Below are 21,335 nucleotides of genomic sequence, written 5' to 3' on the forward strand. Positions count from 1 at the left end.
AGGGCCGGCACAGGGATGGAGTGGGACTGTTTATTCCTGGGGGAAATGGGAATTCCCTGCAAATGGGAGCATTTCTTTTCCCTAAGGCTCTACCAGCACCAACACCCCCATCACTGTTCCTATTTCTTCCTGACGCATTTATCTGATTTTTCACGGGAATTTCAGCCCACCTTGGGCTTTCTCAGCCCCCCAGCAGCAGCTCTCCCCTTCCCTCAGGTTCGCAGGGATGCTAAACCTCACTTCCTACTGCTCCTGCATATTTCTTCTCCAAACCCCGGGCTCAGTTTGGCAGGAACAGCTGGCACTGCTTGTTCCCAGCTCAAACTCTCAGCCGGGGGATGAAATAGGGAGGCTTGGATCATCCTGCGCTGGGCTGAGGGGCTGCTGGCTCCTCATCCCTGGCTACTGCTCTGCCAGGCTCCTGTGCCAGCTGCGAATATCAGCAGCAGCACTGGGGATTTATTTCCAGCCCTCTGATGAAAGTGTGGCCCAGCCAGGAGCAGCACTTCTGCCGGGCTCCACATCCGCCGGGAAAATATCCAGCGGGAGCATTCCGGGCTGGATTCACGAGCTGCCTGGGCACTGCGGGGTGAGCTGTGGGGCTGGAAATGCCCCCTGGCACTGCAGGAGCCCCGAGGGGCGTTTGTCCCGCTCCAGCAGCGGAACAACCAGCCCGGCAGCACCGGCGGAGGGTGGAGCAGGGAGCAGGGACAGGAAACTGCCCTCGAATGAGTGCACGCGGTGAATCAGAACCTTTCCTAACCCCGGCTATTCAGCCCCGGAACAAACATGCCAAAGGAACAGCTCAGAACCTGCCGTGTGGCACTTCCCTGATCCCGGGAAAGATCCCAGCGGGAAGCATCTCACCTGCTCCCTGCCCGTGGGAAAACCTCCACACGGCCAGGGGAGACCCTTCCCGGCTTTGCATGGGTGAGCCGGACCCCAGATGGAGCCAGGCTGGTCCTCACCGAGCCACACTTCAGGATGGTGGCTGGCGGAGGAAGAGAAAACGTAATCCTGCTTTTTTCCCCTCATGTCCAAGATATCCGACATGAGGCAGCAGGAAGAGTGGATGAGTCAGTCCTGTGCAATGCAGCTCCTCTGCGGTGCCTTCCCGGGCCTTGAGGATTGCCACGGGCTCAGGGTCCTGCCTTGCTTTCCTCCCTTCCGATAAATTCCTTCCCAGCAGGAAATGCGGGATCCTCCCGGCTTGGATTCCCCTGGGCAAGCCGCTCATCCTGCTGGGGGTGGGGTGAGCTCGTGGGGACCCCCGGGTTTGGCAAACACACAGTCAGGGCAGGGAAGTCTGAATCCATGGGGGAAGGGGGAGGAGGGCTCACTTTTGGGGTGCAGAGCAGCCCAAGCAAAGCCGTCCTGAGCAAGAGCCTCTGCGGCTTTCGGGGCAGCTCTGGGTCATGGAATCATGGAATGGTTGGGATGGAAAGGACCTTAAAGCTCATTCCACCCCTGCCACGGGCAGGGACACCTCCCACTGTCCCAGGCTGCTCCAAGCCCCAGTGTCCAGCCTGGCCTTGGACACTGCCAGGGATCCAGGGGCAGCCCCAGCTGCTCTGGGCACCCTGTGCCAGGGCCTGCCCACCCTCACAGGGAACAATTCCTGCCCAAGATCCCATCCAGCCCTGCCCTCTGGCACTGGGAAGCCATTCCCTGTGTCCTGTCCCTCCAGCCTTTGTCCCCAGTCCCTCTCCAGCTCTCCTGGAGCCCCTTTGGGCCCTGGAAGGGGCTCTGAGCTCTCCCTGGATCCTTCTCCTCTCCAGGTGAGCACCCCCAGCTCTCCCAGCCTGGCTCCAGAGGGGCTCCAGCCCTGCGATCATCTCTGTGGCCTCCTCTGGATTTCCTCCAGCAGCTCCAGGTCCTTCTGGAGACGCCAGAGCTGGAGGCAGCTCTGCAGGGCAGTGGGCGCTGCTCATGGGGTGCTGCTGCAGGGGGCTGTGGGTGCTCTGGTGCTGACAGGACACTCGCAGAGCTCGGGGGCTGCTGGCTGTGGGAATGGGAGCAGGTTTCTCCGTGGGTCTGGCCCGGAGCACGGCAGCGTTTTCATGCACTGATAATCTGTGAAAACAGGGTGAAAAATCTCTCCTGCGTTGTTGTCAAGTTTCAAATCTCCAAAGGTTTGGAACAGAGACAAAGCTCTTCTGGTTTGCTCCTTTTCCGTGGCTCCGGATTCGGGCTGAGTGGGCAGATCTCTGTGGAGCCAGGCAGGCAGGGAGCTGCGAGATGTTTTCTAGTTTCACGCTCTTTACGCTGTGATGTGTCCTCCAGGAGCTCGGGTTTTCATTTTGGGGGATGAGAGGCAGCGTGTGGCCCATTGCTCCCCGTCACATCCTGTCCCTGAGCTCCCAGGTGCTGTCCTGAGCCAGGGGAGCTGAAGGGAGCAGCTCCTGAGGCGCTGCCTGCCCGGAGACCGGAGGAATTTCAGTCCATATGGAGCATCCCTGGGAGTCCAGGAGCTTCCAGAGGGGGAGCAAACCTTGCTCCTTACGGGCACTTCGATGAGTGCTGCTCAGGGGAGGGGCCGAGCCTGCAGGACATCTGGGGACAGCTGCCCGTGCCCTCCTGCTCGGACAGGGCACTGATGGCCACCCTGGGAAAGTGCCACCACCACCTAGACCTGGGGATACCCCGTGCGGGGTGATGGAGGCTCGGGAGCACCTCCCCACCATCCTCATCCCTCCCTCCAGAGCGGGACAGGCTGCTCCGATGTCCCCATCCCAACCCCACAGCAACGCCTCTGCCGTGGTCCCCTCAACACCCCTGTCCCCCCAGCAGTGTCCCTCGTCCCCAGCAGTGTCCCCCACCCCTCTGCCAGCAGCTCCGTGGCCTTGCCAATGCCTTTTCCCCCGGTCTGGCAATTCCGCTGCCCTCCTGGGGAGGGGGCAGAGAAGGATCTCACCCCACTTTGGGGTTTTCCTCGCCTGTTTCCCCAAGATCTGTGCCTCCCACTGTGTCTGGAGGCAGCGTGGGGAGCTGCCAGCTGGGCTGAGCTGCCTGGGCACCCATCCTGGCTCCCAGGAGCCCATTCCAGCAGCACTGGGTCACGCCGCAGGAATTATTCCTGTTCCCGCATGTGTGGGGGGTGCCCGGCTCTGCTCAGGGTGGCTCTGGCTCCCTGCTGGCAGGTGGCCCCGCTGGGGTTTGTTGGCAGCCGTGAGGGAAGGGTATTTTTAGCTGTCCCCTCCCTCTGGCTGTGGGCGGCGTGTGGCATTTATTTGTCGTGGAAGTATCTGGAGCTTGGGTGGCAGGCGGCACGAGCAGCGGCACGGAGCTCGCACGGGCTCAGGGCACCACCCTGACCCCAAAATCCCTGCCTGCTGGGGTGGCCCCATGGGCTCCCCACCTCATCCCAAGCCCAGGGCTCTGCCCAGGTCAGCGGGAAGCTGCATGGCTGGAATGCAAGAGACGCAATGAGCTGCTGCAGGCAGAGCACAGGTGAACTCCCAGGGTCACAAATCATGGAATCATGGAATGGTTTGGGTTGGAAGGCACCTTGAAATCCATCTCATTCCAACCTTCTGCCATGGCAGGGATGCCACCCACTAGCCCAGGTTGCTCACGGCCTCACCCAGCCTGGCCAGCACAGGTAAATCCACGGAAGCCATGCTCAGGCTCTGTGTGGAAGTATTTGTGTGCCCTGCCCCCGGGAGCTGCCTCCTCCCTCTCCCCTCCATATGCCCGTGCCCAAACCGGACCCACTTTTTCTCATGCCAGTCCCTTGAGTCAGCTCCTGCTCTTCCGAGGCTCCCAGCCTGTCCTGCTGCTCCGTGCCCGCACACGAATCTCCGTGCAGAAAACGCCTTGTAGCCGTGAAATGATGCCCTGCAGGAAAATGCTACCCAGCCTGTCAGGTGCCTTTCCCAAAGCTCCGCAGGCTGCCGGAGCCTCCCTGGCACACGGAATCCTCCCTGCAAGGATCACGCATTCCCTGGCATGGGGGAGAGCCCTGCTGGAGGCAGTTCTGGGATGGGCTGGGCACGAGCGGGAATGTTGTGCCTGCACGTGGAGTCCCCTCTGGTGCGGGGGACAAGCTGGGGGGTGCAGGTGGTGATTCCAGCCTCGTCCGTTCCGTGGATGTCACACCTCGGATCCCCACGTGCTGCAGGGGCCGATTCCCTGGGAGCATCCTGAGGTGTGGCATGGCAGAGGCAGAATTCCAGCAGCTGGCAGTGGGCCAGGTGTGCTGCTGCAGCTCCTTGGGCTGGCATCAGGAACCCGGAGCAGAGGCGGGGGAGCATTCCCGGGAGCTGCTCAGTGGGAATGGAGCACAGGGGCAAAACAGAGCCTGGGGAAGCAGCTGCCAAAATGAACCTTGGTGACATCTGTCAGGGCTGAACAGCTGGATTGCTGCCCTGGACCCTCTGTGGCTCATCCCTGATAACATCACGGAATCCCAGGATGGTTTGGGTTGGAAGGGACCTTAAAGCTCATCCCATCCCACCCTCTGCCATGGGCAGGGACACCTCCCACTGTCCCAGGCTGCTCCAAGCCGCATCCCTTGCACACCTCGGTGCCACCCCTGTGTCTCGCTGTGTCCGTGGGCCTCTTCCCTGCAGCAACATGGAATTCCCAGCCATAGAAAACCCCCCAGGAAGGGAAAACCCCCTGTGCAGCCCCACACGGCAGAGAGCAGCCAGGGGTGACTGACTCACTGCAGCCCAGACACTGTGGGAGGGCTGGTTTCGGCTCCACCAGGCTCCCAGTATAACCAGTAAGGGCTCCTGGCTGGTGCCTCACCACCAGCTGCAGCAGAGGCTCCACCCTGGAGCCTCCACCTTGACTGGGAAGGACTGAGGGTAAAATTGCCCTGAGTTGGCCTCTGCATGTCCTGGTGGGTGACATTCCCGGGTGGGTGGGAGCCAACACCTGCACACGGCTCCGTGTGTGTGTGTGTGTGTCCCCTCAGGAGCTCCGCCCCTGCCCCAACACCTCCTGCGTGTCCCTCTGCACACAGCGGGGTGGCACAAATGGGGCAATGGCCAGGGCAGGTGCCCGATGTCCCCAGGGCTGCATCCCTGGGCAGTCAAGTGCCAGGAGCAGCCAGGGAAGGCCACAGATCCATGGAATCATTGAGGTTGGAAAAGCCCTCTAAGATCATCCAGTCGCACCATTCCCCCTGCGCTGCCCAGGACACTGCTAACCCATGTCCCCAAGTGCCACATCTGCATGGGTTTGAACTCTCCAGGGGTGGTGACTCCACCAGTTCCCTGGGCACCTGTTCCAGTGCTTGACCACCCTTTCCATGGGGAAATTCCTGCTGCTGTCCACCCTGAGCCTGCCCTGACCCAGCCTGAGGCCGTTCCCTCTCCTCCTGTCCCTGTTCCCTGCCAGCAGAGCCCGACCCCCCCGGCTGCCCCCTCCTGTCAGGGACTTGTGCAGAGCCACAAGGTCCCCCCTGAGCCTCCTTTGCTCCAGCCTGAGCCCCTTTCCCAGCTCCCTCAGCCGCTCCTGGGGCTCCAGCCCCTTCCCAAGCTCCCTTCCCTGCCCTGGACACGCTCCAGCCCCTCACGGTCTCTCTGGCCATGAAGGCCCAGAACTGGACACAGCCCTCGAGGTCCCTCAGCAGGGCCAGCACAGGGGACGGGCACTGCCCCGGTCCTGCTGTCACACTGTTTGTGATCCAGGCCAGGTGCCCATGGCCTCCTTGCCCACCTGGGCACCCCTGGGCTCGTGTCCAGCCACTAGCACCAGCATCCCCAGGGCCTTTCCCGCTGGACAATTCCCAACCACTCTTCCCCAGCCTGGAGCATTCCTGGGGTTGTTGTGACCCAAGGGCAGGACTGGCACCAGGGCTGCAGCGCTGCCCCACAGGTGAGGGACTGGCAGGCACAGAAACCTTCCTGAGGCCGGCCGATGCCGTAACCGTGGAGACCAGGAAGGTAACTGGGGAAAGAGGCACTTGCTGCTGAATTCAGCCATGGAACAGCTCTTTGAGGTAGCTGCCGATTTCCACATCAAAAGAGGAAGCTGAGAAAAGGCAGCCCAAAGGTTTCGGCTGAACTGTGCTCAGGTCCTCACCCAGACGGCAACTGGCCTCGGCAGATGGGGTGGGATGAGTTCCTCACAGCTCAAACTGCCCTCCCTGTGAAGCCCGTGCTCACTCGGCCCTTTATAGGCCGTGGGGAGGACGGGCACCTCCGGAAGACAATTTGTGACATCCTCAGGTAGCTCTGCGACAAGACTCCGGACATGGGGATGTCTTGGCTTTGTGAGGGAACAACCAGCGGGATGAAAGCTCTCCTGGCCAGGGGTCCCACCTGTGTGGAACAACCACCACCTCTGAGGCCTTCTCTGCCCTGCTGGGCTTGTTCCCAGCTTTTTGTTTTGTGCTTTGTACCCCAGCCTTGTCCCAGCAATGGGGATGGGCACTGGAAGGGGCTTTCCCCACTCAGAGCTCCAAATTCCAGGGTTCCCTCCCACCACCAAGTGTTTCCGTGTGCCCACGCCAAGCAGGATGGAGAGAATTCCTCCTGAGGCAGGGAGACAAGAATCTTTCTGCAGAGAGATTCCAGAGGCTGCCACCAGCATTTTGCAGGCCAAAATCTCTTTGACACAGCAGATTTCAGACCATGGTCATCAATTCCAGTTCCAGCTCCTTCTGCTCGTGGAGTTGGGCCTGGGGTAGATGGGAATGGGATGCAGAAGGAGAAGGCTGAGGAGCTGTTCCACACAGGATCTCTCCTTGATCCATCCTCCCCCTGTAGCTGGCTGAGCTGGGGACAGTGGGAGGGGAGGCTCAGCTGCAGCAAACCAGGGTGACAACAGCCATTGCCACAACCTGTCAGTGGCACAAAGGGGCTCTTTGAGGTCCTACTGAAGGGGACAGGCATGGCCTGGTCCCCATCTGCTGTTTGTCCATGTATCTCCTATCCTGTTTCCCAGTTTGTCCACACACAGCCCTGGGTTTTGGATCTGCAGCTCTGCCTTTGCTGGGCTCCCAGGAGCCTGAAGTGTCCTTTTCCAAACCCCACAGAGTCCTAAGCTGTAAGTGACCCCAAGATCACTAAAGGCCAACCCCTGGCCCTGCACAGACACCCCAAAAATCCCCCCCTGGCCATCCCTGGCAGCGCTGTCCAAACGCTCCTGGAGCTCTGGCAGTCTCGGGGCTGTGCCCATTCCCTGGGGAGCTTGGACAGTGCCCGGCACCCTCTGGAGAAGGACCTTTCCCTGATGTCCAGCCTGACCCTCCCTGGCCCAGCTCCATGCTGTTGTCCCCAGGACAGCTGCTCTGGCACAAGGGGTGAAGCCCTGCTGAGATCCTGGTGGTCCCATCACCCCTGGCCATGGCATTTCCCGCCAGGAAGTTGTTTGCCAAGTGCAGCAGAACCACAGCTGATTTCCATGGAATCACGAACTCACAGAAGGGTTTGGGCTGGAAGGAACCTTAAGGATCATCTCATTCTAGGTCCTGCCGTGGGCAGGGACACCTCCCACTGTCCCAGGCTGCTCCAAGCCCCAATGTCCAACCTGGCCTTGGACACTGCCAGGGATCCAGGGGCAGCCCCAGCTGCTCTGGGCACCCTGTGCCAGGGTGTCCTCTATGCCTCCTCCAGGGATGTGGGGGTGAGGAACACATCCCACGTCCAGCATCCAGTGCTGGGCCGTCCCACAGTGCAGGGAAGATGGGAACATCCCATATCGCCCCCAGACCAACCGCAGCGGCCAAATCCGGGAGCTCTGCTCAGGAAGCAGGGCCAGGCTGGAGATCCTGGCATTCCCAGGAGCAGGGGGAACAAAGGAGTGGCCGGCTGGCCCCGCTGGGCTGCAGCCCACATTAGCAGCCTGCCTGGAGTCTGTGTATTAGCCGTGAATTAATGTCCTGCAGAGACCGGGAACTGGGATCATGCGGGGATTAAAGAGGCATTACCCCTTTGTTAAAGCTGATGTTTTTGGGATAATCTGGAAGCTTTAGCTAATACATTATTACAGAAACTCCTTCAATCACAGCGGCAGACAGTAAGCAGATTTGGATATTACTGCAGAACTGTGCAGGGCCATGCTTCCCTTCTCCCCTTCCTGGGCAACACCACAGCACAGCTGTGACCTGGGAGCTTCCCAGGGACCTGTGCCGGCCTTGTCCATGGAGGGGAGCACTGGGAGCTCCAGCTTGGATCAGTGGATTACCAGTAGAGCAGCGGGAAGCATCCCTGGAGCAGGGGGAAGCTGTTGCTGTGGGCACATTTCTCCCTCGGTGCTGCTGCTCTGTTGGAGGTTCCGCTGCTTGGAGCCCCAAACTGCTCCCTCCTGTTTGCTCGGGAACCCCCACGGCTCTGACAGAAGGAATCCTTCCCTCATCCCAAAGAGGACAGCAGCCCCAGGATTTGGGGCTCGTGGAAGGAGCCATTTGGATGTCACCTGTCCCTGCTCCCAGTGGTTCAACTGGGACCAGTTCATGGTGCGGCTTTGGCACCAAATTCCCAAGACTCACTGGGGCTTTGGTGGACACCCATTCCCAGTTTTCTGTGTCTTCCCACTCAGTGACTGCCAGGGATGGCTCCCTAAATCCCAGCAATCTGCGAGGGCAGGGGAAGCTCATGTGTTCCACCCTGCACGGCTTCCTCACTGCTGGCACAGCAAACTGCAGCTCGGCACTTCCCACCTCTCCACAAAGGCTTAAGGAAATGGGAAAGGTTCTCACAGAGTCGTGGAATCATGGACTGGTTTGGGTTGGAAATTAAAGCTCTTCTCATTCCAAGCCTGTGCCATGAGCAGAGACCAGGGTGCTCCAAACCCCATCCAACTGCCCTGTAAGCGTGGCACGAGCCAGAGCTGGGTTTAGTCTCAGTCTCTGTCCTAACTTTGGTTGTGATCCTGCTTCCCAGTGGTGCTGTGACTCCCACCAGGCAATCGCAGAGACACGGAGCCAGGATGCCAAGCCTGGGGTGGAAGGAAGAGCATTTCTCACTGTGCCACGTTTCCTAGGACATGGAGATGGCTCAATCCCGGCCCTGCAGATCTGTGGGGAAGGCGGGAATGGGAATGCGATGGGACCAGGGCTCGAGCCTGCTTAGCGGAGCTTTGGGAATAGGGGAAGAGAAACGGGGAAGGCTCATCTTGCTCTGATGGCAGATGCATGAGAGGGAGCCAAATGTTGAGAAAATAGGGATTAACCCACAGAGAGCCAACAGAGAGGGGAAGAGAATGCAGGGGGTAAAACACGGGATGGAAATCGGGAAGCAGAGACAGCTGGGAGCACACGGAGCACAGGGAGCACGGGGAACGGGGGAAATGCGGTGGAGATTTGGGAATACACGGCCAAACACTGGGGCAACCTCGTGCAGGAGCAGAAGCCGCGTTCCCAAACTCATCCTCCTCCTCCTCCTCCTCAGGCAGGGGAGTGAAGGCAGAGATGGAGGATTCGAAGCACAAAAGGCAGCAAATCCCCCGGCCCGGATGACACATCTGGAGTCCTCCACGAGCTCCAAACCCAGTGACGGAGCTCTCGGCAATAACACACAAATTCACATCCTCCAACTACGGCACTGGGGGCAGTAAAGGCTGGGCCTACATTTGAAAGCAGGCCCCGGGGTGTGCTCGGGCTCACAAACCAATAAGCTTTGCTTCAGCGTGAGCAAATGCTTAGAACAATTATGCAGAAGCGTAATTAGAAATCTCGGCGAGCAGGGGCTCCTGAGCTGCTGTATCCAGCACTTCAAACGAGCACACGAGCTCCTGGTTTCCAGGCTGGGTTATTCCTGGGGCTGCTTCCCCCCACGGACACACACAAGTCGTGCCCGTGCAACAGCAGGCACAGTTTGGGGCTGGGATGGAGGGGTTGGCAGCAAGGAGAGCTGTGAGCAGAGCTCAGGGCCAGCAGGATCCAGTTTTAGAGGGGTTTAGGCTCTCCTGAACCCACTCTGAGAGCTGCAGGTCCCACCCAGCAGAGCTCAGGGCCAGCAGGATCCAGTTTTAGAGGGGTTTAGGCTCTCCTGAACCCACCCTGAGAGCTGCAGGTCCCACCCAGCAGAGCTCAGGGCCAGCAGGATCCAGTTTTAGAGGGGTTTAGGCTCTCCTGAACCCACCCTGAGAGCTGCAGGTCCCACCCAGCAGAGCTCAGGGCCAGCAGGATCCAGTTTTAGAGGGGTTTAGGCTCTCCTGAACCCACCCTGAGAGCTGCAGGTCCCACCCAGCAGAGCCTGGGGTGTGTAGCTTTAGCCCTGTGCTCCCAAGGGTCATTCATTGCCCTCTCCCTTTCCCCAAAACGCTGCACCCAGCACAAAGGCGCTGCACAAATCAGGGGCTCGGGGTGGGAGGAAGCAGCAGGTTCAGGCACAGAAGGGAACCTGCTGTTCATGCCCAGACCAGGAAGACGCCGTGGGAGCACCAGGCAGCTCTATGCCAGAATTTCTGCACATCACCAGATCCAGCTCCTGGCTGGGACTTGCCCCTGTCACCAGCCCAGGGGGCTGCAGTGCCTGGAAGATGCTGCCAGAGGTTGTTGTTTGCTCCTGGAGTGTCTTTTCCTCCTTCAGGGCACCTTTTGCACCTCCCCATATCCAGCCACCAATTTGGGGATGCCTCAAATGGAAGTGGGTCCCTGGAAGTGTTCAAGGCCAGGCTGGACTGAGCTTGGAGCAACGTGGGATAGGAGGAGGTATCTGCTAGAAGGGCTGGAATAAGGTGGTGTTTAAGGTTCTTCCCCACCCAAATCATCCTGTGAGTCCGTGGTTCTAAAAATTGTGCAGAAGTGGCACCTGGGGACATGATTTCATGGTGAGCACGGTGGTGCTGGGTTAACTGTTGGACTTGACGACCTTGGGGGTCTTTTCAACATAAACAATTCTCTGATTCTGGGATCTAAATCCTGCAGGGCTCCCTCACGTTGGTGACATCAGCCAGGAGCTACAATCACCTCATTCCCTTAGAAAACCTGGCTGAAGCAGAAGGAAATTGAACCCAACCCTGGCAGTCCCCTGAGGCACCAGGGTGTCCCTGTGGACTGCAGGGCTGGGGCTGCTGCCTCCCACTGCTGCTGCTCTGGGCTTTATTTTTTGCCCTGCTAACAATAGGATTGCCAACCAAAACTCAATTATGGGCTCTTCTGAATCGCTTCCTCTCCTCCCACTTTCCTAAAGAGGTGGAGTGGCACAGAAAGGTCCCCGGGGTTTTAAATACCTGACTCAGGCTGGGAAAAAACACCAAGAAAACCAGCTGAGAGAGACTTTTCTGCAATATTTCTGGTGACAAACCCCTCTGGAAACCACCCTCGGGATCATCCTGATGCTCGGGGTGCCCCTCTTTGTGTGCCCCAGGCCTTTGGAGCCCCTCGTTGTTTGGGGTGGGGGCCGGGCAGGCAGCTGGCACAGGGGAGCGTTTCTGCCCCGGGCTGTTCTCGGCAGAAAGGAGAGCAAGCGCCTTCCTCCAGGGCTTCCTTCGCCTGCCTCGTGCCCCGGGGCGTTCGTGCACCTTCCTCTGGAGCTTTGGCACCTCCGGGACTGCGGGCTGGGCCGGGGGGATGCTGCGCTGGGAGTCCCCACTGCAGCTCCCGCAGCATCAGCCCAGGGGCCTGAGAAGGGAAATCAGGAGGGACCCCCGCCCTGGCTCTGCTGGAAAAGTAGGACAGGTCTCGCAGGCTCTGCCGTGCTCCTTCCATCAGTCCCGGCATGTCTCCAGCTCATTCCTGCAGACCCTGCCCTCTCCTGCTCCACCAGCGTGAGCCTCAAACCCAACAGAGTCCCCGGTTTCACAGCCCCCGCTTCGAGCTGGGCCTGTCTGGTGCCTCCCAGGGCAGGTGTGGGGTCGCACAGAGCAAAAGTAGGGCAGGGAAGAGGAATGGGAAGTTCCCAGCTTGGGGATTGCCCTGTCACCTACCTAAAATTCCACTCAGGAGCCTCTTGGTCCTTGGTGAGGCTCCTGCACTCCCTGACATCCCCAGGAGGGACCAGGAAGCAATGAAGCAGCACCAGTGGTGCTGGTGTCTCTGCAGGGCTGACAGTGGTGGTGTCACAGCCATGGTGGTGTCACAACCGTGGTGGTGTCACAGCAGCGGTGGTGTCACAGCCATGGTGGTGTCACAGCCGTGGTGGTGTCACAGCAGCGGTGGTGTCACAGCCATGGTGGTGTCACAACCGTGGTGGTGTCACAGCAGCGGTGGTGTCACAGCCATGGTGGTGTCACAGCAGCAATGGTGTCACAGCCATGGTGGTGTCACAGCCGTGGTGGTGTCACAGCCATGGTGGTGTCACAGCCATGGTGGTGTCACAGCAGCAATGGTGTCACAGCCATGGTGGTGTCACAGCAATGGTGGTGCCATAGCAACGGTGGTGTCACAGCCGTGGTGGTGTCACAACCGTGGTGGTGTCACAGCCGTGGTGGTGTCACAGCAATGGTGGTGTCACAGCCGTGGTGGTGTCACAGCCATGGTGGTGTCACAGCAATGGTGGTGCCATAGCAACGGTGGTGTCACAGCAGCAATGGTGTCACAGCCGTGGTGGTGTCACAACCGTGGTGGTGTCACAACTGTGGTGGTGTCACAGCAGCAGTGGTGTCACAGCCGTGGTGGTGTCACAGCTGTGGTGGTGTCACAGCAGCGGTGGTGTCACAGCAGCAATGGTGTCACAGCAGCAGTGGTGTCACAGCCGTGGTGGTGTCACAGCCGTGGTGGTGTCACAGCCATGGTGGTGTCACAGCAATGGTGGTGTCACAGCAGCGGTGGTGTCACAGCAGCAATGGTGTCACAGCAGCAGTGGTGTCACAGCAGCAGTGGTGTCACAACCGTGGTGGTGTCACAGCCATGGTGGTGTCACAGCAATGGTGGTGTCACAGCAGCGGTGGTGTCACAGCAGCAATGGTGTCACAGCCATGGTGGTGTCACAGCCATGGTGGTGGCACAATTGCTGTGTCCTCCCCATCTCTCCTTGGCTTTCTGCAGCTGCCCCATCCCACCTCTTTGTGAGGTGGCACTGTGGATGTCGTACAAGGGCCAAGAGCTGTGCCCCGGGGCAGCCCAGAGCGGGCTGTGGGGCAGCCCCTGCATGGGGCAGGCCAGCAGGAAGGGGGCACAGGTCTCCGCCTGCCCTGGATTTCCGCAGTCTGGTGCTGGCTGTGCACCCACCTCCCATCACCAAGCACCCAGGTGGCACCGGCGCTGCCCCTTCACCTTCCTCACTCTGCAGAGCACTCCCTGCCCACTCCACAGCGCCCTGGAATGTGCTCTCAGCCCACTCCAGGTCCGAGCAGTGCTGCTGCAATCAGGCCAAGAGGCTTCATTTTGTGAGCAAAATTGTGACCAGGTTCACTCCAAATACCTCGCTGTGAGCCAGGTCAACACTCCAGGGATTTTCCTTCCTCTGCTCCTCTGTCCCTTCACTTGGTGTGCCTGGCACAGCCCCCCCTAACACTGGTGGCACTGCCATGTTGGGCGCAGCTCAGTGGGGTTTGCTGGATGGGGAGACCGTGGGTTCACTTCCCTGCAGCTCCTCCCAAAGGGTGCAGCTCCCTGTGCCCCCCCCCCCCATGCCATCTCCACACTCAGCTGTGATTTCCAAAAGGCTTTTGGGCCAGCTCATGGTGGTTTTGCCAGGGACCTCAAGCCGAGGTGATCTCGTTACCCCATAACAATGGGATCTCATCATCCAAAGCTCCCCTCCAAACTGTCACATTCATTTTACTCCTTGCTGTGGAGAAGACCCAGAGACCTAAAGGGCTTCTGCTTCCAGCCCCCACATCCTGCAGCTCAACGTCTCTTTTGTGGTTAAAGCATTGATGATTCTGAGCCAGGATGAGGCTGGAGGGTCAGGGCCACGCTCTGGCCACAGGAGGGGTGGCAGGAAGAACACCCACCCCCATGGTGAGACTGTCTCCATCATTCCCAGACTGTCCCAAGAGCCTGCTCTGTACCCTCCCCAGCCCCTGCCTGGCTCTTAGACCTAAAACTCCCTGCTCCCAGTCCATTCCACCAACCCTCTGGTGCTTCCTCATTTCACTGCTCCCACATCCAGACACATTCCCCCCGTTTCTATCCCAAGCCCCCGGACAGCAGAGCCCAGAGCTGGGAGCAGCATCCAGGCCACCCACCCACCGTCCCTGCAGGAGGCCATGCCAGGAGCTCTGCCCACCTCCTCCCAGACCCCGGGAAGGAGACACCTCCCTGTCCTGAGTGCCCGGAGGTGCCTGGAGGTGCCCACTCCATTCCCCAGATCTCAGACAGCCTCTCTCCAGATCCCCCCATCACATCCCTGACCCTGGCAGAGGGCAGGGCCCCATCCCGTGGCAGCAGGGCCAGCTCCTGTCCTGGGCCAGGCCACCAGTGATGCGGCTGCTGGCCATGGACTCATTTGCCTGCCTGGCTCTCTAGCCCGTGGCTGCCAGGCTGCCAGGCATGTGGGCTGCAGTCCCTCCTGGGGGCCCTTGCACCATGCCAAGGGAACTTTTCTTATCTTCACAGGAATGAAAACCTTTCCGAAATCAAAGTGCTTGGGTGGCTTTGAAGAGTTTCCCCTGGAGATGAAACAAAGCTGTTTGTGAGCGCCAGCAAGCGCTGCCGAGCTGCAGCTCCTGGGGACACCGGGCTGCTGGGGAGCACTGGGCAGTGGCCTGGGGGTGCCCTGGGCTGGGCACTTTGGCCACAGGAAGCTGCCCCTCATGCAGAGCCCACCAACCCCAAGCTGTTCTGACTCATTCCCACCCGGCTCCATGCTGAGAATTGTGTGCCATGAAAGGCAACCAACAAAGGGACGTGAGAGAGGATTATTGTGGAGATGCTGGAGGTGTTCAAAGCACACTCTGCACGGCAAGGGGCTGCTCCAATCCCCCAGTCCCCAGGACCCACAGGGCCCTTTTGCAAGACAAAAATGAATTCAAGGGCCAGTGCAGCAAACGAGCCTGAAGCAAAGCTCCCCCTCTGGAGGAACCCGCCCAGGCTGGTCTGATCTGAGGCGCTGGATGAGGGGTGGACGTGGAGGGGCCAACCTTGCAGTGGGCTGGGGACAGGCAGTGGGCACGTGCCGTGGCACTCAGCAGCACAGGCCGTACCTGCCAGCCTGCCCTGGGGAGCAGAGAGCGCCTGGTGAGCTGGCGTGTGTGTAGATTATTTGTTGTTTGATATTTTCCCTTTAATGCTTTTGTCCTAAAACAAATACACCAAAGTTCAGGGCCCTGCAGGTTGTGTCTGCTAGGGATGGTGGAGTCAGGGATTGCTTTGGAGAGATCTGTGCTGTTTGTTTACCAGGATGGGCAAAGTCTGCTCTCGCTGCCTGCTCCCAGTTCCTCAGGAAGCTGCCTCAAAGCTGCCTCACCCCCTTCCCGCTCAGCCCTGCCACCCTTCCCTGCCTCCACGGCCTTCCTGCTCCGGGCAGGGCACGCTGGCCTGCCTGGCACCCAGCAAAGCTGCTGTCTCTGGGGACAGAAGGACTTTGTCTCTCAGAGGGAGTGAAGGTCCATGCTGGGTGCCAGCCTGGGCTGGTGATGCTCAGGCACAGGGGGAAGGAAGCAGGATGCGCTGGGAGCTTCGTGCCAGCACCCTGGCACCTGGGCAAAGCTGGGAGTGATGTCCCATCCCCACCATTCCACCCACTGCATCCCAGGGCCAGCACTGGCACTGTGCCACATCCACCATCCTCGGTGTGCCCCAACCCCAAGGGAAGATCCCTACAAGGATCCCCCACTCCAGACCTCCAGTCACCCCGCTGAGGCTCATCCCCTCCCTCGGGATGTGCTATATCTGATCTTGGCTGGCCTTTCCCGCAGATCCCAGCTTGTCTGCCGCTTGTTTAGCCCTGCATTCCCCTCGGAATCTCACTCCAGCGCCTCTGGATTTTGCCCCGGAAAGTGCCGGCTCCAGGATATTGCAGAGCAAACACAGCGGAGATAAAGGGGCACTATCACCCCTCAGAGCAAACAGAACCCCAGCCCGGCAAAGGTCACTCGGGTCCATCACTGCCACCACCACTTCCCACCCCAGCCCCTCGCTGGCCCCGTGCTCCTGCCACGTGCCAGCTCTGGAGGGACAATGACCTCCCCCCGGAGCCTGCCCTCAGTGCATTCCCATTCCCAGCCCGTGCTGCCCTGCTCTGCCCCATCCCAGTGCCAGGCCTGCCTGTTCCTGCCCTCCACGCCCACAGGGGTCTGCTCCTGCCCTGCTGGAGCTCATGGCACCCTGGGTCCCTGTCCCCCAGCTCCCTTCTCCTCTGCTGTGCCCACGCACCAACCCTGCCCTCAGACTGGCCCTGCCATCTCCTGCCAAATCCACGCTGACCCCGAGCTCTCCACCCTCTGGTGCCCACCTCCATGGTCTGGCTGTCCCCACCCTGGTCCCTGACCCGCTGTTGTCGCCCAGAACTCTCCCTGCCATGGTCCCTGCCTGTCCCTGAACCCTACAGATCTCAGCTGGCCGTGGGTCCCAAGTCCCTCCTCGCCAGGAGCAGGGATGAGGGATGTGCCTCTCCCTCTCTCCATGCCCAGAGCAGCTCCTCTCATGCCCAGCCCAGTCTCTGTGGGCAAGTCCCAGCTTGAGCCGAGGTTTCTGTGTGTCCCAGCCCCGTGCCAGTCACGAGCAGGGCAGGTCTGATCTGGTCTTCTCTCCCTAAGTCTCCTCCTGCTCCCTTGGACCGCAGGATCCTGAGCAGGGAGGTCATGGCTCCCCGACAGCTCCTGTTGGGAGGATGTGGAACCCTCCCTTCCCTGCTGCCCGCTCGCCTGTCTCCAGGGCTGGACCATCTCCCAGCAGCAGCTGGAGGTAGCATTTCAGGCAGGAGACCGTTGGACCCTAACAAAAGCAGGAAATGGGTGTAATTCTCCCTCGGAGGAGGAATGAATAGCAGATCCCCGGAGGAGGCGAGGCCAGCTCAGAGAGCGGCAGCGATGTGAGAGACTCGGCTCATTCCTTGCGAGGCTGTGCTTCCTGAGAGCTTCCCCCTTCCTGCTGCTCTCCAGCCTCTCCCCAGCTCTGCCAGACCCTCAGCAGCTCCGGCAGCAGCAGGACAGGACCCACCAGTGGTGTCCTGCTGGTCCCAAACCTGCTCCTGCCAGGTCATGGGGAGCCCGGGCTGGGGACAGCCAAAGGGGTCAGGGGACTTCAGGGATGTGATTTAGTGGGTGACATCCCAGCTTTGGGATGAGATGCGCTTCAATGCCACTTCCAATCCAAACCATGCTGGGATTCCACGACTCTGACCCCACACCTCATGCACAGCACCGCTCACTCCTTCCTTATACCCAATCTGAGTATTTTGGGAATTAAGAGAGTGCCAGAGGCGGGGGATGGGAGGGAGGCCACCACAGCCCAAACCTCTGGCATGGACACCGTGCTGGGAACAGCAGGAGCTGCCCCTTGGGGGTGGCTCCCAGCCTGGAGAAGCTGTTGGAGCATCCCACGGGCTTCCACCAGCTGGGAGTGCCAGGGAAGCTCCTCTCCAGTCTGAATTCCAGGACGTACTCAGGCACTGAGCTCCAAAGCTCAATCAGCCACCAAGGTTTCATTCTGGGGCTCTGCTGCTTCTTCTTGAAGGGATCTCTGGTGCCGCAGAGGATGGGTGGGGATTGGAGAAACCTTTCTGACCCCTGGAGCGGGAGATTGATTAATCAGTGCTCGAATAATTGCAGGGCACTGCAGACATTCTGTTCCCAGCGGCCTGTGCAGGGAAGGGATGAGGTGGAGGATCGGGCCAAGGAGGTCACTCACCCCAGCCCGTCCTCGCCTCGGCCTCAGAGCTGCTCCCAGGATTAAATGGTTTCTTTTTTAAAGCGAGATCTAATCTGGTGACAAAAGCTGCAGCAGCACTGTGAGCCCATCATCTCCCTGAGAAAAGCTCCTGCAGCCTTCAAATGCTTTCACCACTCAGATGCTGGATTTCAATCCAAGGCTGAATCTGCCTCTCTTCAGCTCCAGCCCTGCTCTTGTCACTCCCCGCTGTGGGATTTCAGGGTTTCCCGCTCTGTTTTCCATGTGGGAGGACACAGGCCAGGTGCTCAGATCACCTGATAACAGAGTTTTAGCGGCATCACACCCCTAGGCCTGGCTTTTCCCCCTGTGGTTGGGTCTGTGGTGCTCCTTCCAGCTTTCCTGGTATTCCCTCGACATCCCTGAGGGTGGGTGCCAGACAAAGAGCTCCAGCAGGGTGCTATCCACTGATTTGCAGCCCCCGAAGCAGGGCACACCAGTACACAATGATCCCTAATTACTCTTCCAAATCTTCATCACTGGACGAGGCAGATATTCCTGGGAGGCCTTCAAGGAGCTCCTTTGGTTGCTGGTTAAAAGCCAGGGTTCCTCTCCCCAGCCTGTCTGGGCATGTCCAGAGTCGCTGCTTTCCAAGATCCAGCCTGAGGGCTTCACATCCAAACTTCAGTGCCACAGATATTCCGGATATCTGCAGTCAAATAATCCCCTGAGCATTCAGCCAGGTAAAAACATCCTCTTCCCTCTCTGTCTCCTCGCTCCGGGTGTCGTTTTCCAGCTTTCCCAGCAAAGATTTCATCTCTTCATCTCCACCATTGATAAAAACCTTTCACAGCAGCGGACGGAGCGCGGGGCCCCAGGGGAAGGAGGTGGGAATAATGCTCCTTTCTGCTCTCTCCCCATTAGCAGCCCCCTCGGAGCTCTGCCAGGGAAGCAGTTTGAATCCATCTCATCTGTGCCCCGTTAATTCCTTCTAATGCAAGTTTTAATCAAAATGTCAGGTGGAAGGAATTCAAACGCCTCGGAGAGATCCCAGCGTGCTCTATCAACACGAGCGCCTCTCTCCCCCCAGCCCCGTGATCCTGTCACACACAGCCAACAGGTCTGGGTGACAACCCTGCTGGCCCTGCCACCAACGCTGGCTGCAGCTCCCGAGTCTGGGGACATCACATCACCAGGTGGGACTTGTCCCAGGGATCCACGTGTGGATGAAAACCCAGTGGAGAGCAGCAACGCCCCGCCGAGCAATGCCCTCAGCACCTTCTCCCCACCTAGACCCACGTTTCCTCCTCGTTATCCAGGGAATGGCGCTCCCTGAGGAAGGGGAGGAGCTTTCTGCGATGCTCATCCTCAATGTCCATCCCAGGAGGAGCTTCCAGTGTGACCCAGGTGGAGCTCGTGTGGCCCTGAGGGACGAGGGACAATGGTCCCTGAGAAAAGGTCCCTGAGGAAGGGGAGGAGCTTTCAAGGCTGGATGAGGAGGTCTGCGATGCTCAGCCCCAATGTCCACCCCAGGAGGAGCTTCCAGCATGGCAATGGTGGAGCTCGTGTGGCCTTGAGGGACAGGAGACAGTGGCCCTGGAGAAGGGGAAGAGCTTTCAAGAGTAGACAAGAAGGTCTCAAATGCTCATCCCCAAGGACCATCCCAGGAGGAGCTTCCAGTGTGACGCAGGTGGAGCTCGTGTGGCCCTGAGGGACAAGGGACAACAGTCCCTGAGGAGAGGTCGCTGAGGAAACGTCCCTGAGGAAGGGGATGTGCTTTCAAGGCTGGATGAGGCGATTTGGGATGCTCAGCCCCAATGCCCATCCCAGAATGATCTTCCAGAGTGGCAATGGTGGAGCTCATGTGGCCTCGAGGGACAAGGGACAGTGGTCCTGAGGATGGGGAAGAGCTTTCAAGGCTGGGTGAGGAAACTGGAGATGCTCAGCCCCAATGTCCGCCGCAGGAGGAGCTCCCAGCCGGGCAGCCCGCGTGCCCTGCGGTGTGGGGTGGGCTGTGGGAGGACCAGGGCTCAGGGGCTTCCCTGGCTTGCAGGATCTTTCATCCTCCGTCACCACAAAGCCAGGCCAGATCTGCATTTGCAGCAGCCCACAGAAGCTGCCTCTGTTGTCTTATTTTTGTTATTTTTGAGAGGATATTTTAGCGCTGAGCACATTCCCTCCTGTTGCCATGGCAGCCATGACAGGGGTTATATACCGTGAGAAAAATACCAAAATTAATGAGTGAGTGAAAGAGCAGCCAAGAGAAAAACAAGGTTAAAAAAAGAGTTAAAACAGTAATAAAAACAATCTCCCAATAATTTGGCAGCGAGCATCCCAGAGGCAAGACAGGCGGCGAACATCCGAGCCCTCCGGCTCCTCCGTGGATCCTGGCTGGCGTCGCTGCCTGCATTCCGTGGCCAGAGCATCGCAGTGGTCCAAGGGCTGCGCTGCTCCCGCATCATCCCACCGACGCTCCGGATGGGGCTGCACCCACCCAGCTCCTTCCCCCGCAAACCTGCAGCCCTCGGTGACGCGGGAGGCGAGTGGAGGAGAAGTTCTTTAATGTGCTCATTTCCTCGCATTTGGGTTTTGAGGATCTTTTTGTTTTTAATTGTAGAAACAAGCGGATTGTCAGAACATCTGTGTTATTAGCATTTGCTGCCCAAATCCGAGCTGCTGCTTCTCCTGCGGAGCCCAGAGCTGATGAGAGAGAGAACAGAGGAGCCTTTGAACTCCTTGCAGCAGACGGCAGCCAGGTTGCTGCGTGTGTGCGTTGGGGAGGGGGTATTTATTCTCTTGTAAGGTTCATTTGCTCTCCTTGTTTCCCTTTCTTCTCGCTTTCCCAGAGATTTAGCTGGATGCTCTTCCCTCACAGGCTTTGTTCTTCTGACAAGGCCCCACCGGCACCACGAAGCAGCTGCCTCTGCGTGATGCCAGAGCAGCCCAGCACGGGGTACCTGGAGCAGCCCAGCACGGGGGACCGGGAGCTCGGGGCAAACCAGAGCCCCCAGCAGCAGCTCCGGGGGCGGTGGCACTGCCAGCACCGGGGCAGGCGGGCGGGAAGCACCTGGAGGGTCTCATGGAATAATGCTGCAGACAGAGCTTCAGCCTGAGGGTTTCTGGTTGCTCAGACTGGCTCTGCTTTCTGGGAATGGTGAAGACAAGGTGAGAGTGGGTGACTCATCTGGAGCTGGTATATCTCAGGATGAAATTCTTCCCTGTGAGGGTGGTGAGACACAGGGCGCCCAGAGAAGCTGTGGATGCTCCATCCCTGGAAGTGTTCAGGGCCGGGCTGGATGAGGCTTGGAGCAGCCTGGGATAGTGCAAGGTGTCCCTGCCAGATAAGGGTGGAATGAGATGGCCTTTGAGGTCCTTTCTAACCCAAACCATTCCAGGATTCTACAATAGCGCCCAGGAGAAGGAAGTACAGGGAATGGCAAAGCTTCCTGTGCTGTCAGAGGGCAAGGAGCACTCTGGGAGGGGCTTTCAAAGGCAGTGGAGTGGAGGAGGAAGGTAGAGATGGACGAGGCAGCCCTGGGATCCAGGTCACCAGTGACCTGGACACGGTTTCCCCCCAGCTCCCCAGGCCATGGGTGCTGCTGGCACTGCGGAGGGCTCTGCCAGGCAGCTCCTCTGGCCTGCACAGAGGTGATTCCTGATGCCAGGACACTTTTTCCCTGCCTTCCTAGAGCCTGGACCTGTCCCTCAGAAACGTGTCTGA

The sequence above is a fragment of the Corvus hawaiiensis genome, chromosome 15 (assembly GCF_020740725.1).
Source record: "Corvus hawaiiensis isolate bCorHaw1 chromosome 15, bCorHaw1.pri.cur, whole genome shotgun sequence".
Taxonomy (NCBI): domain Eukaryota; kingdom Metazoa; phylum Chordata; class Aves; order Passeriformes; family Corvidae; genus Corvus; species Corvus hawaiiensis.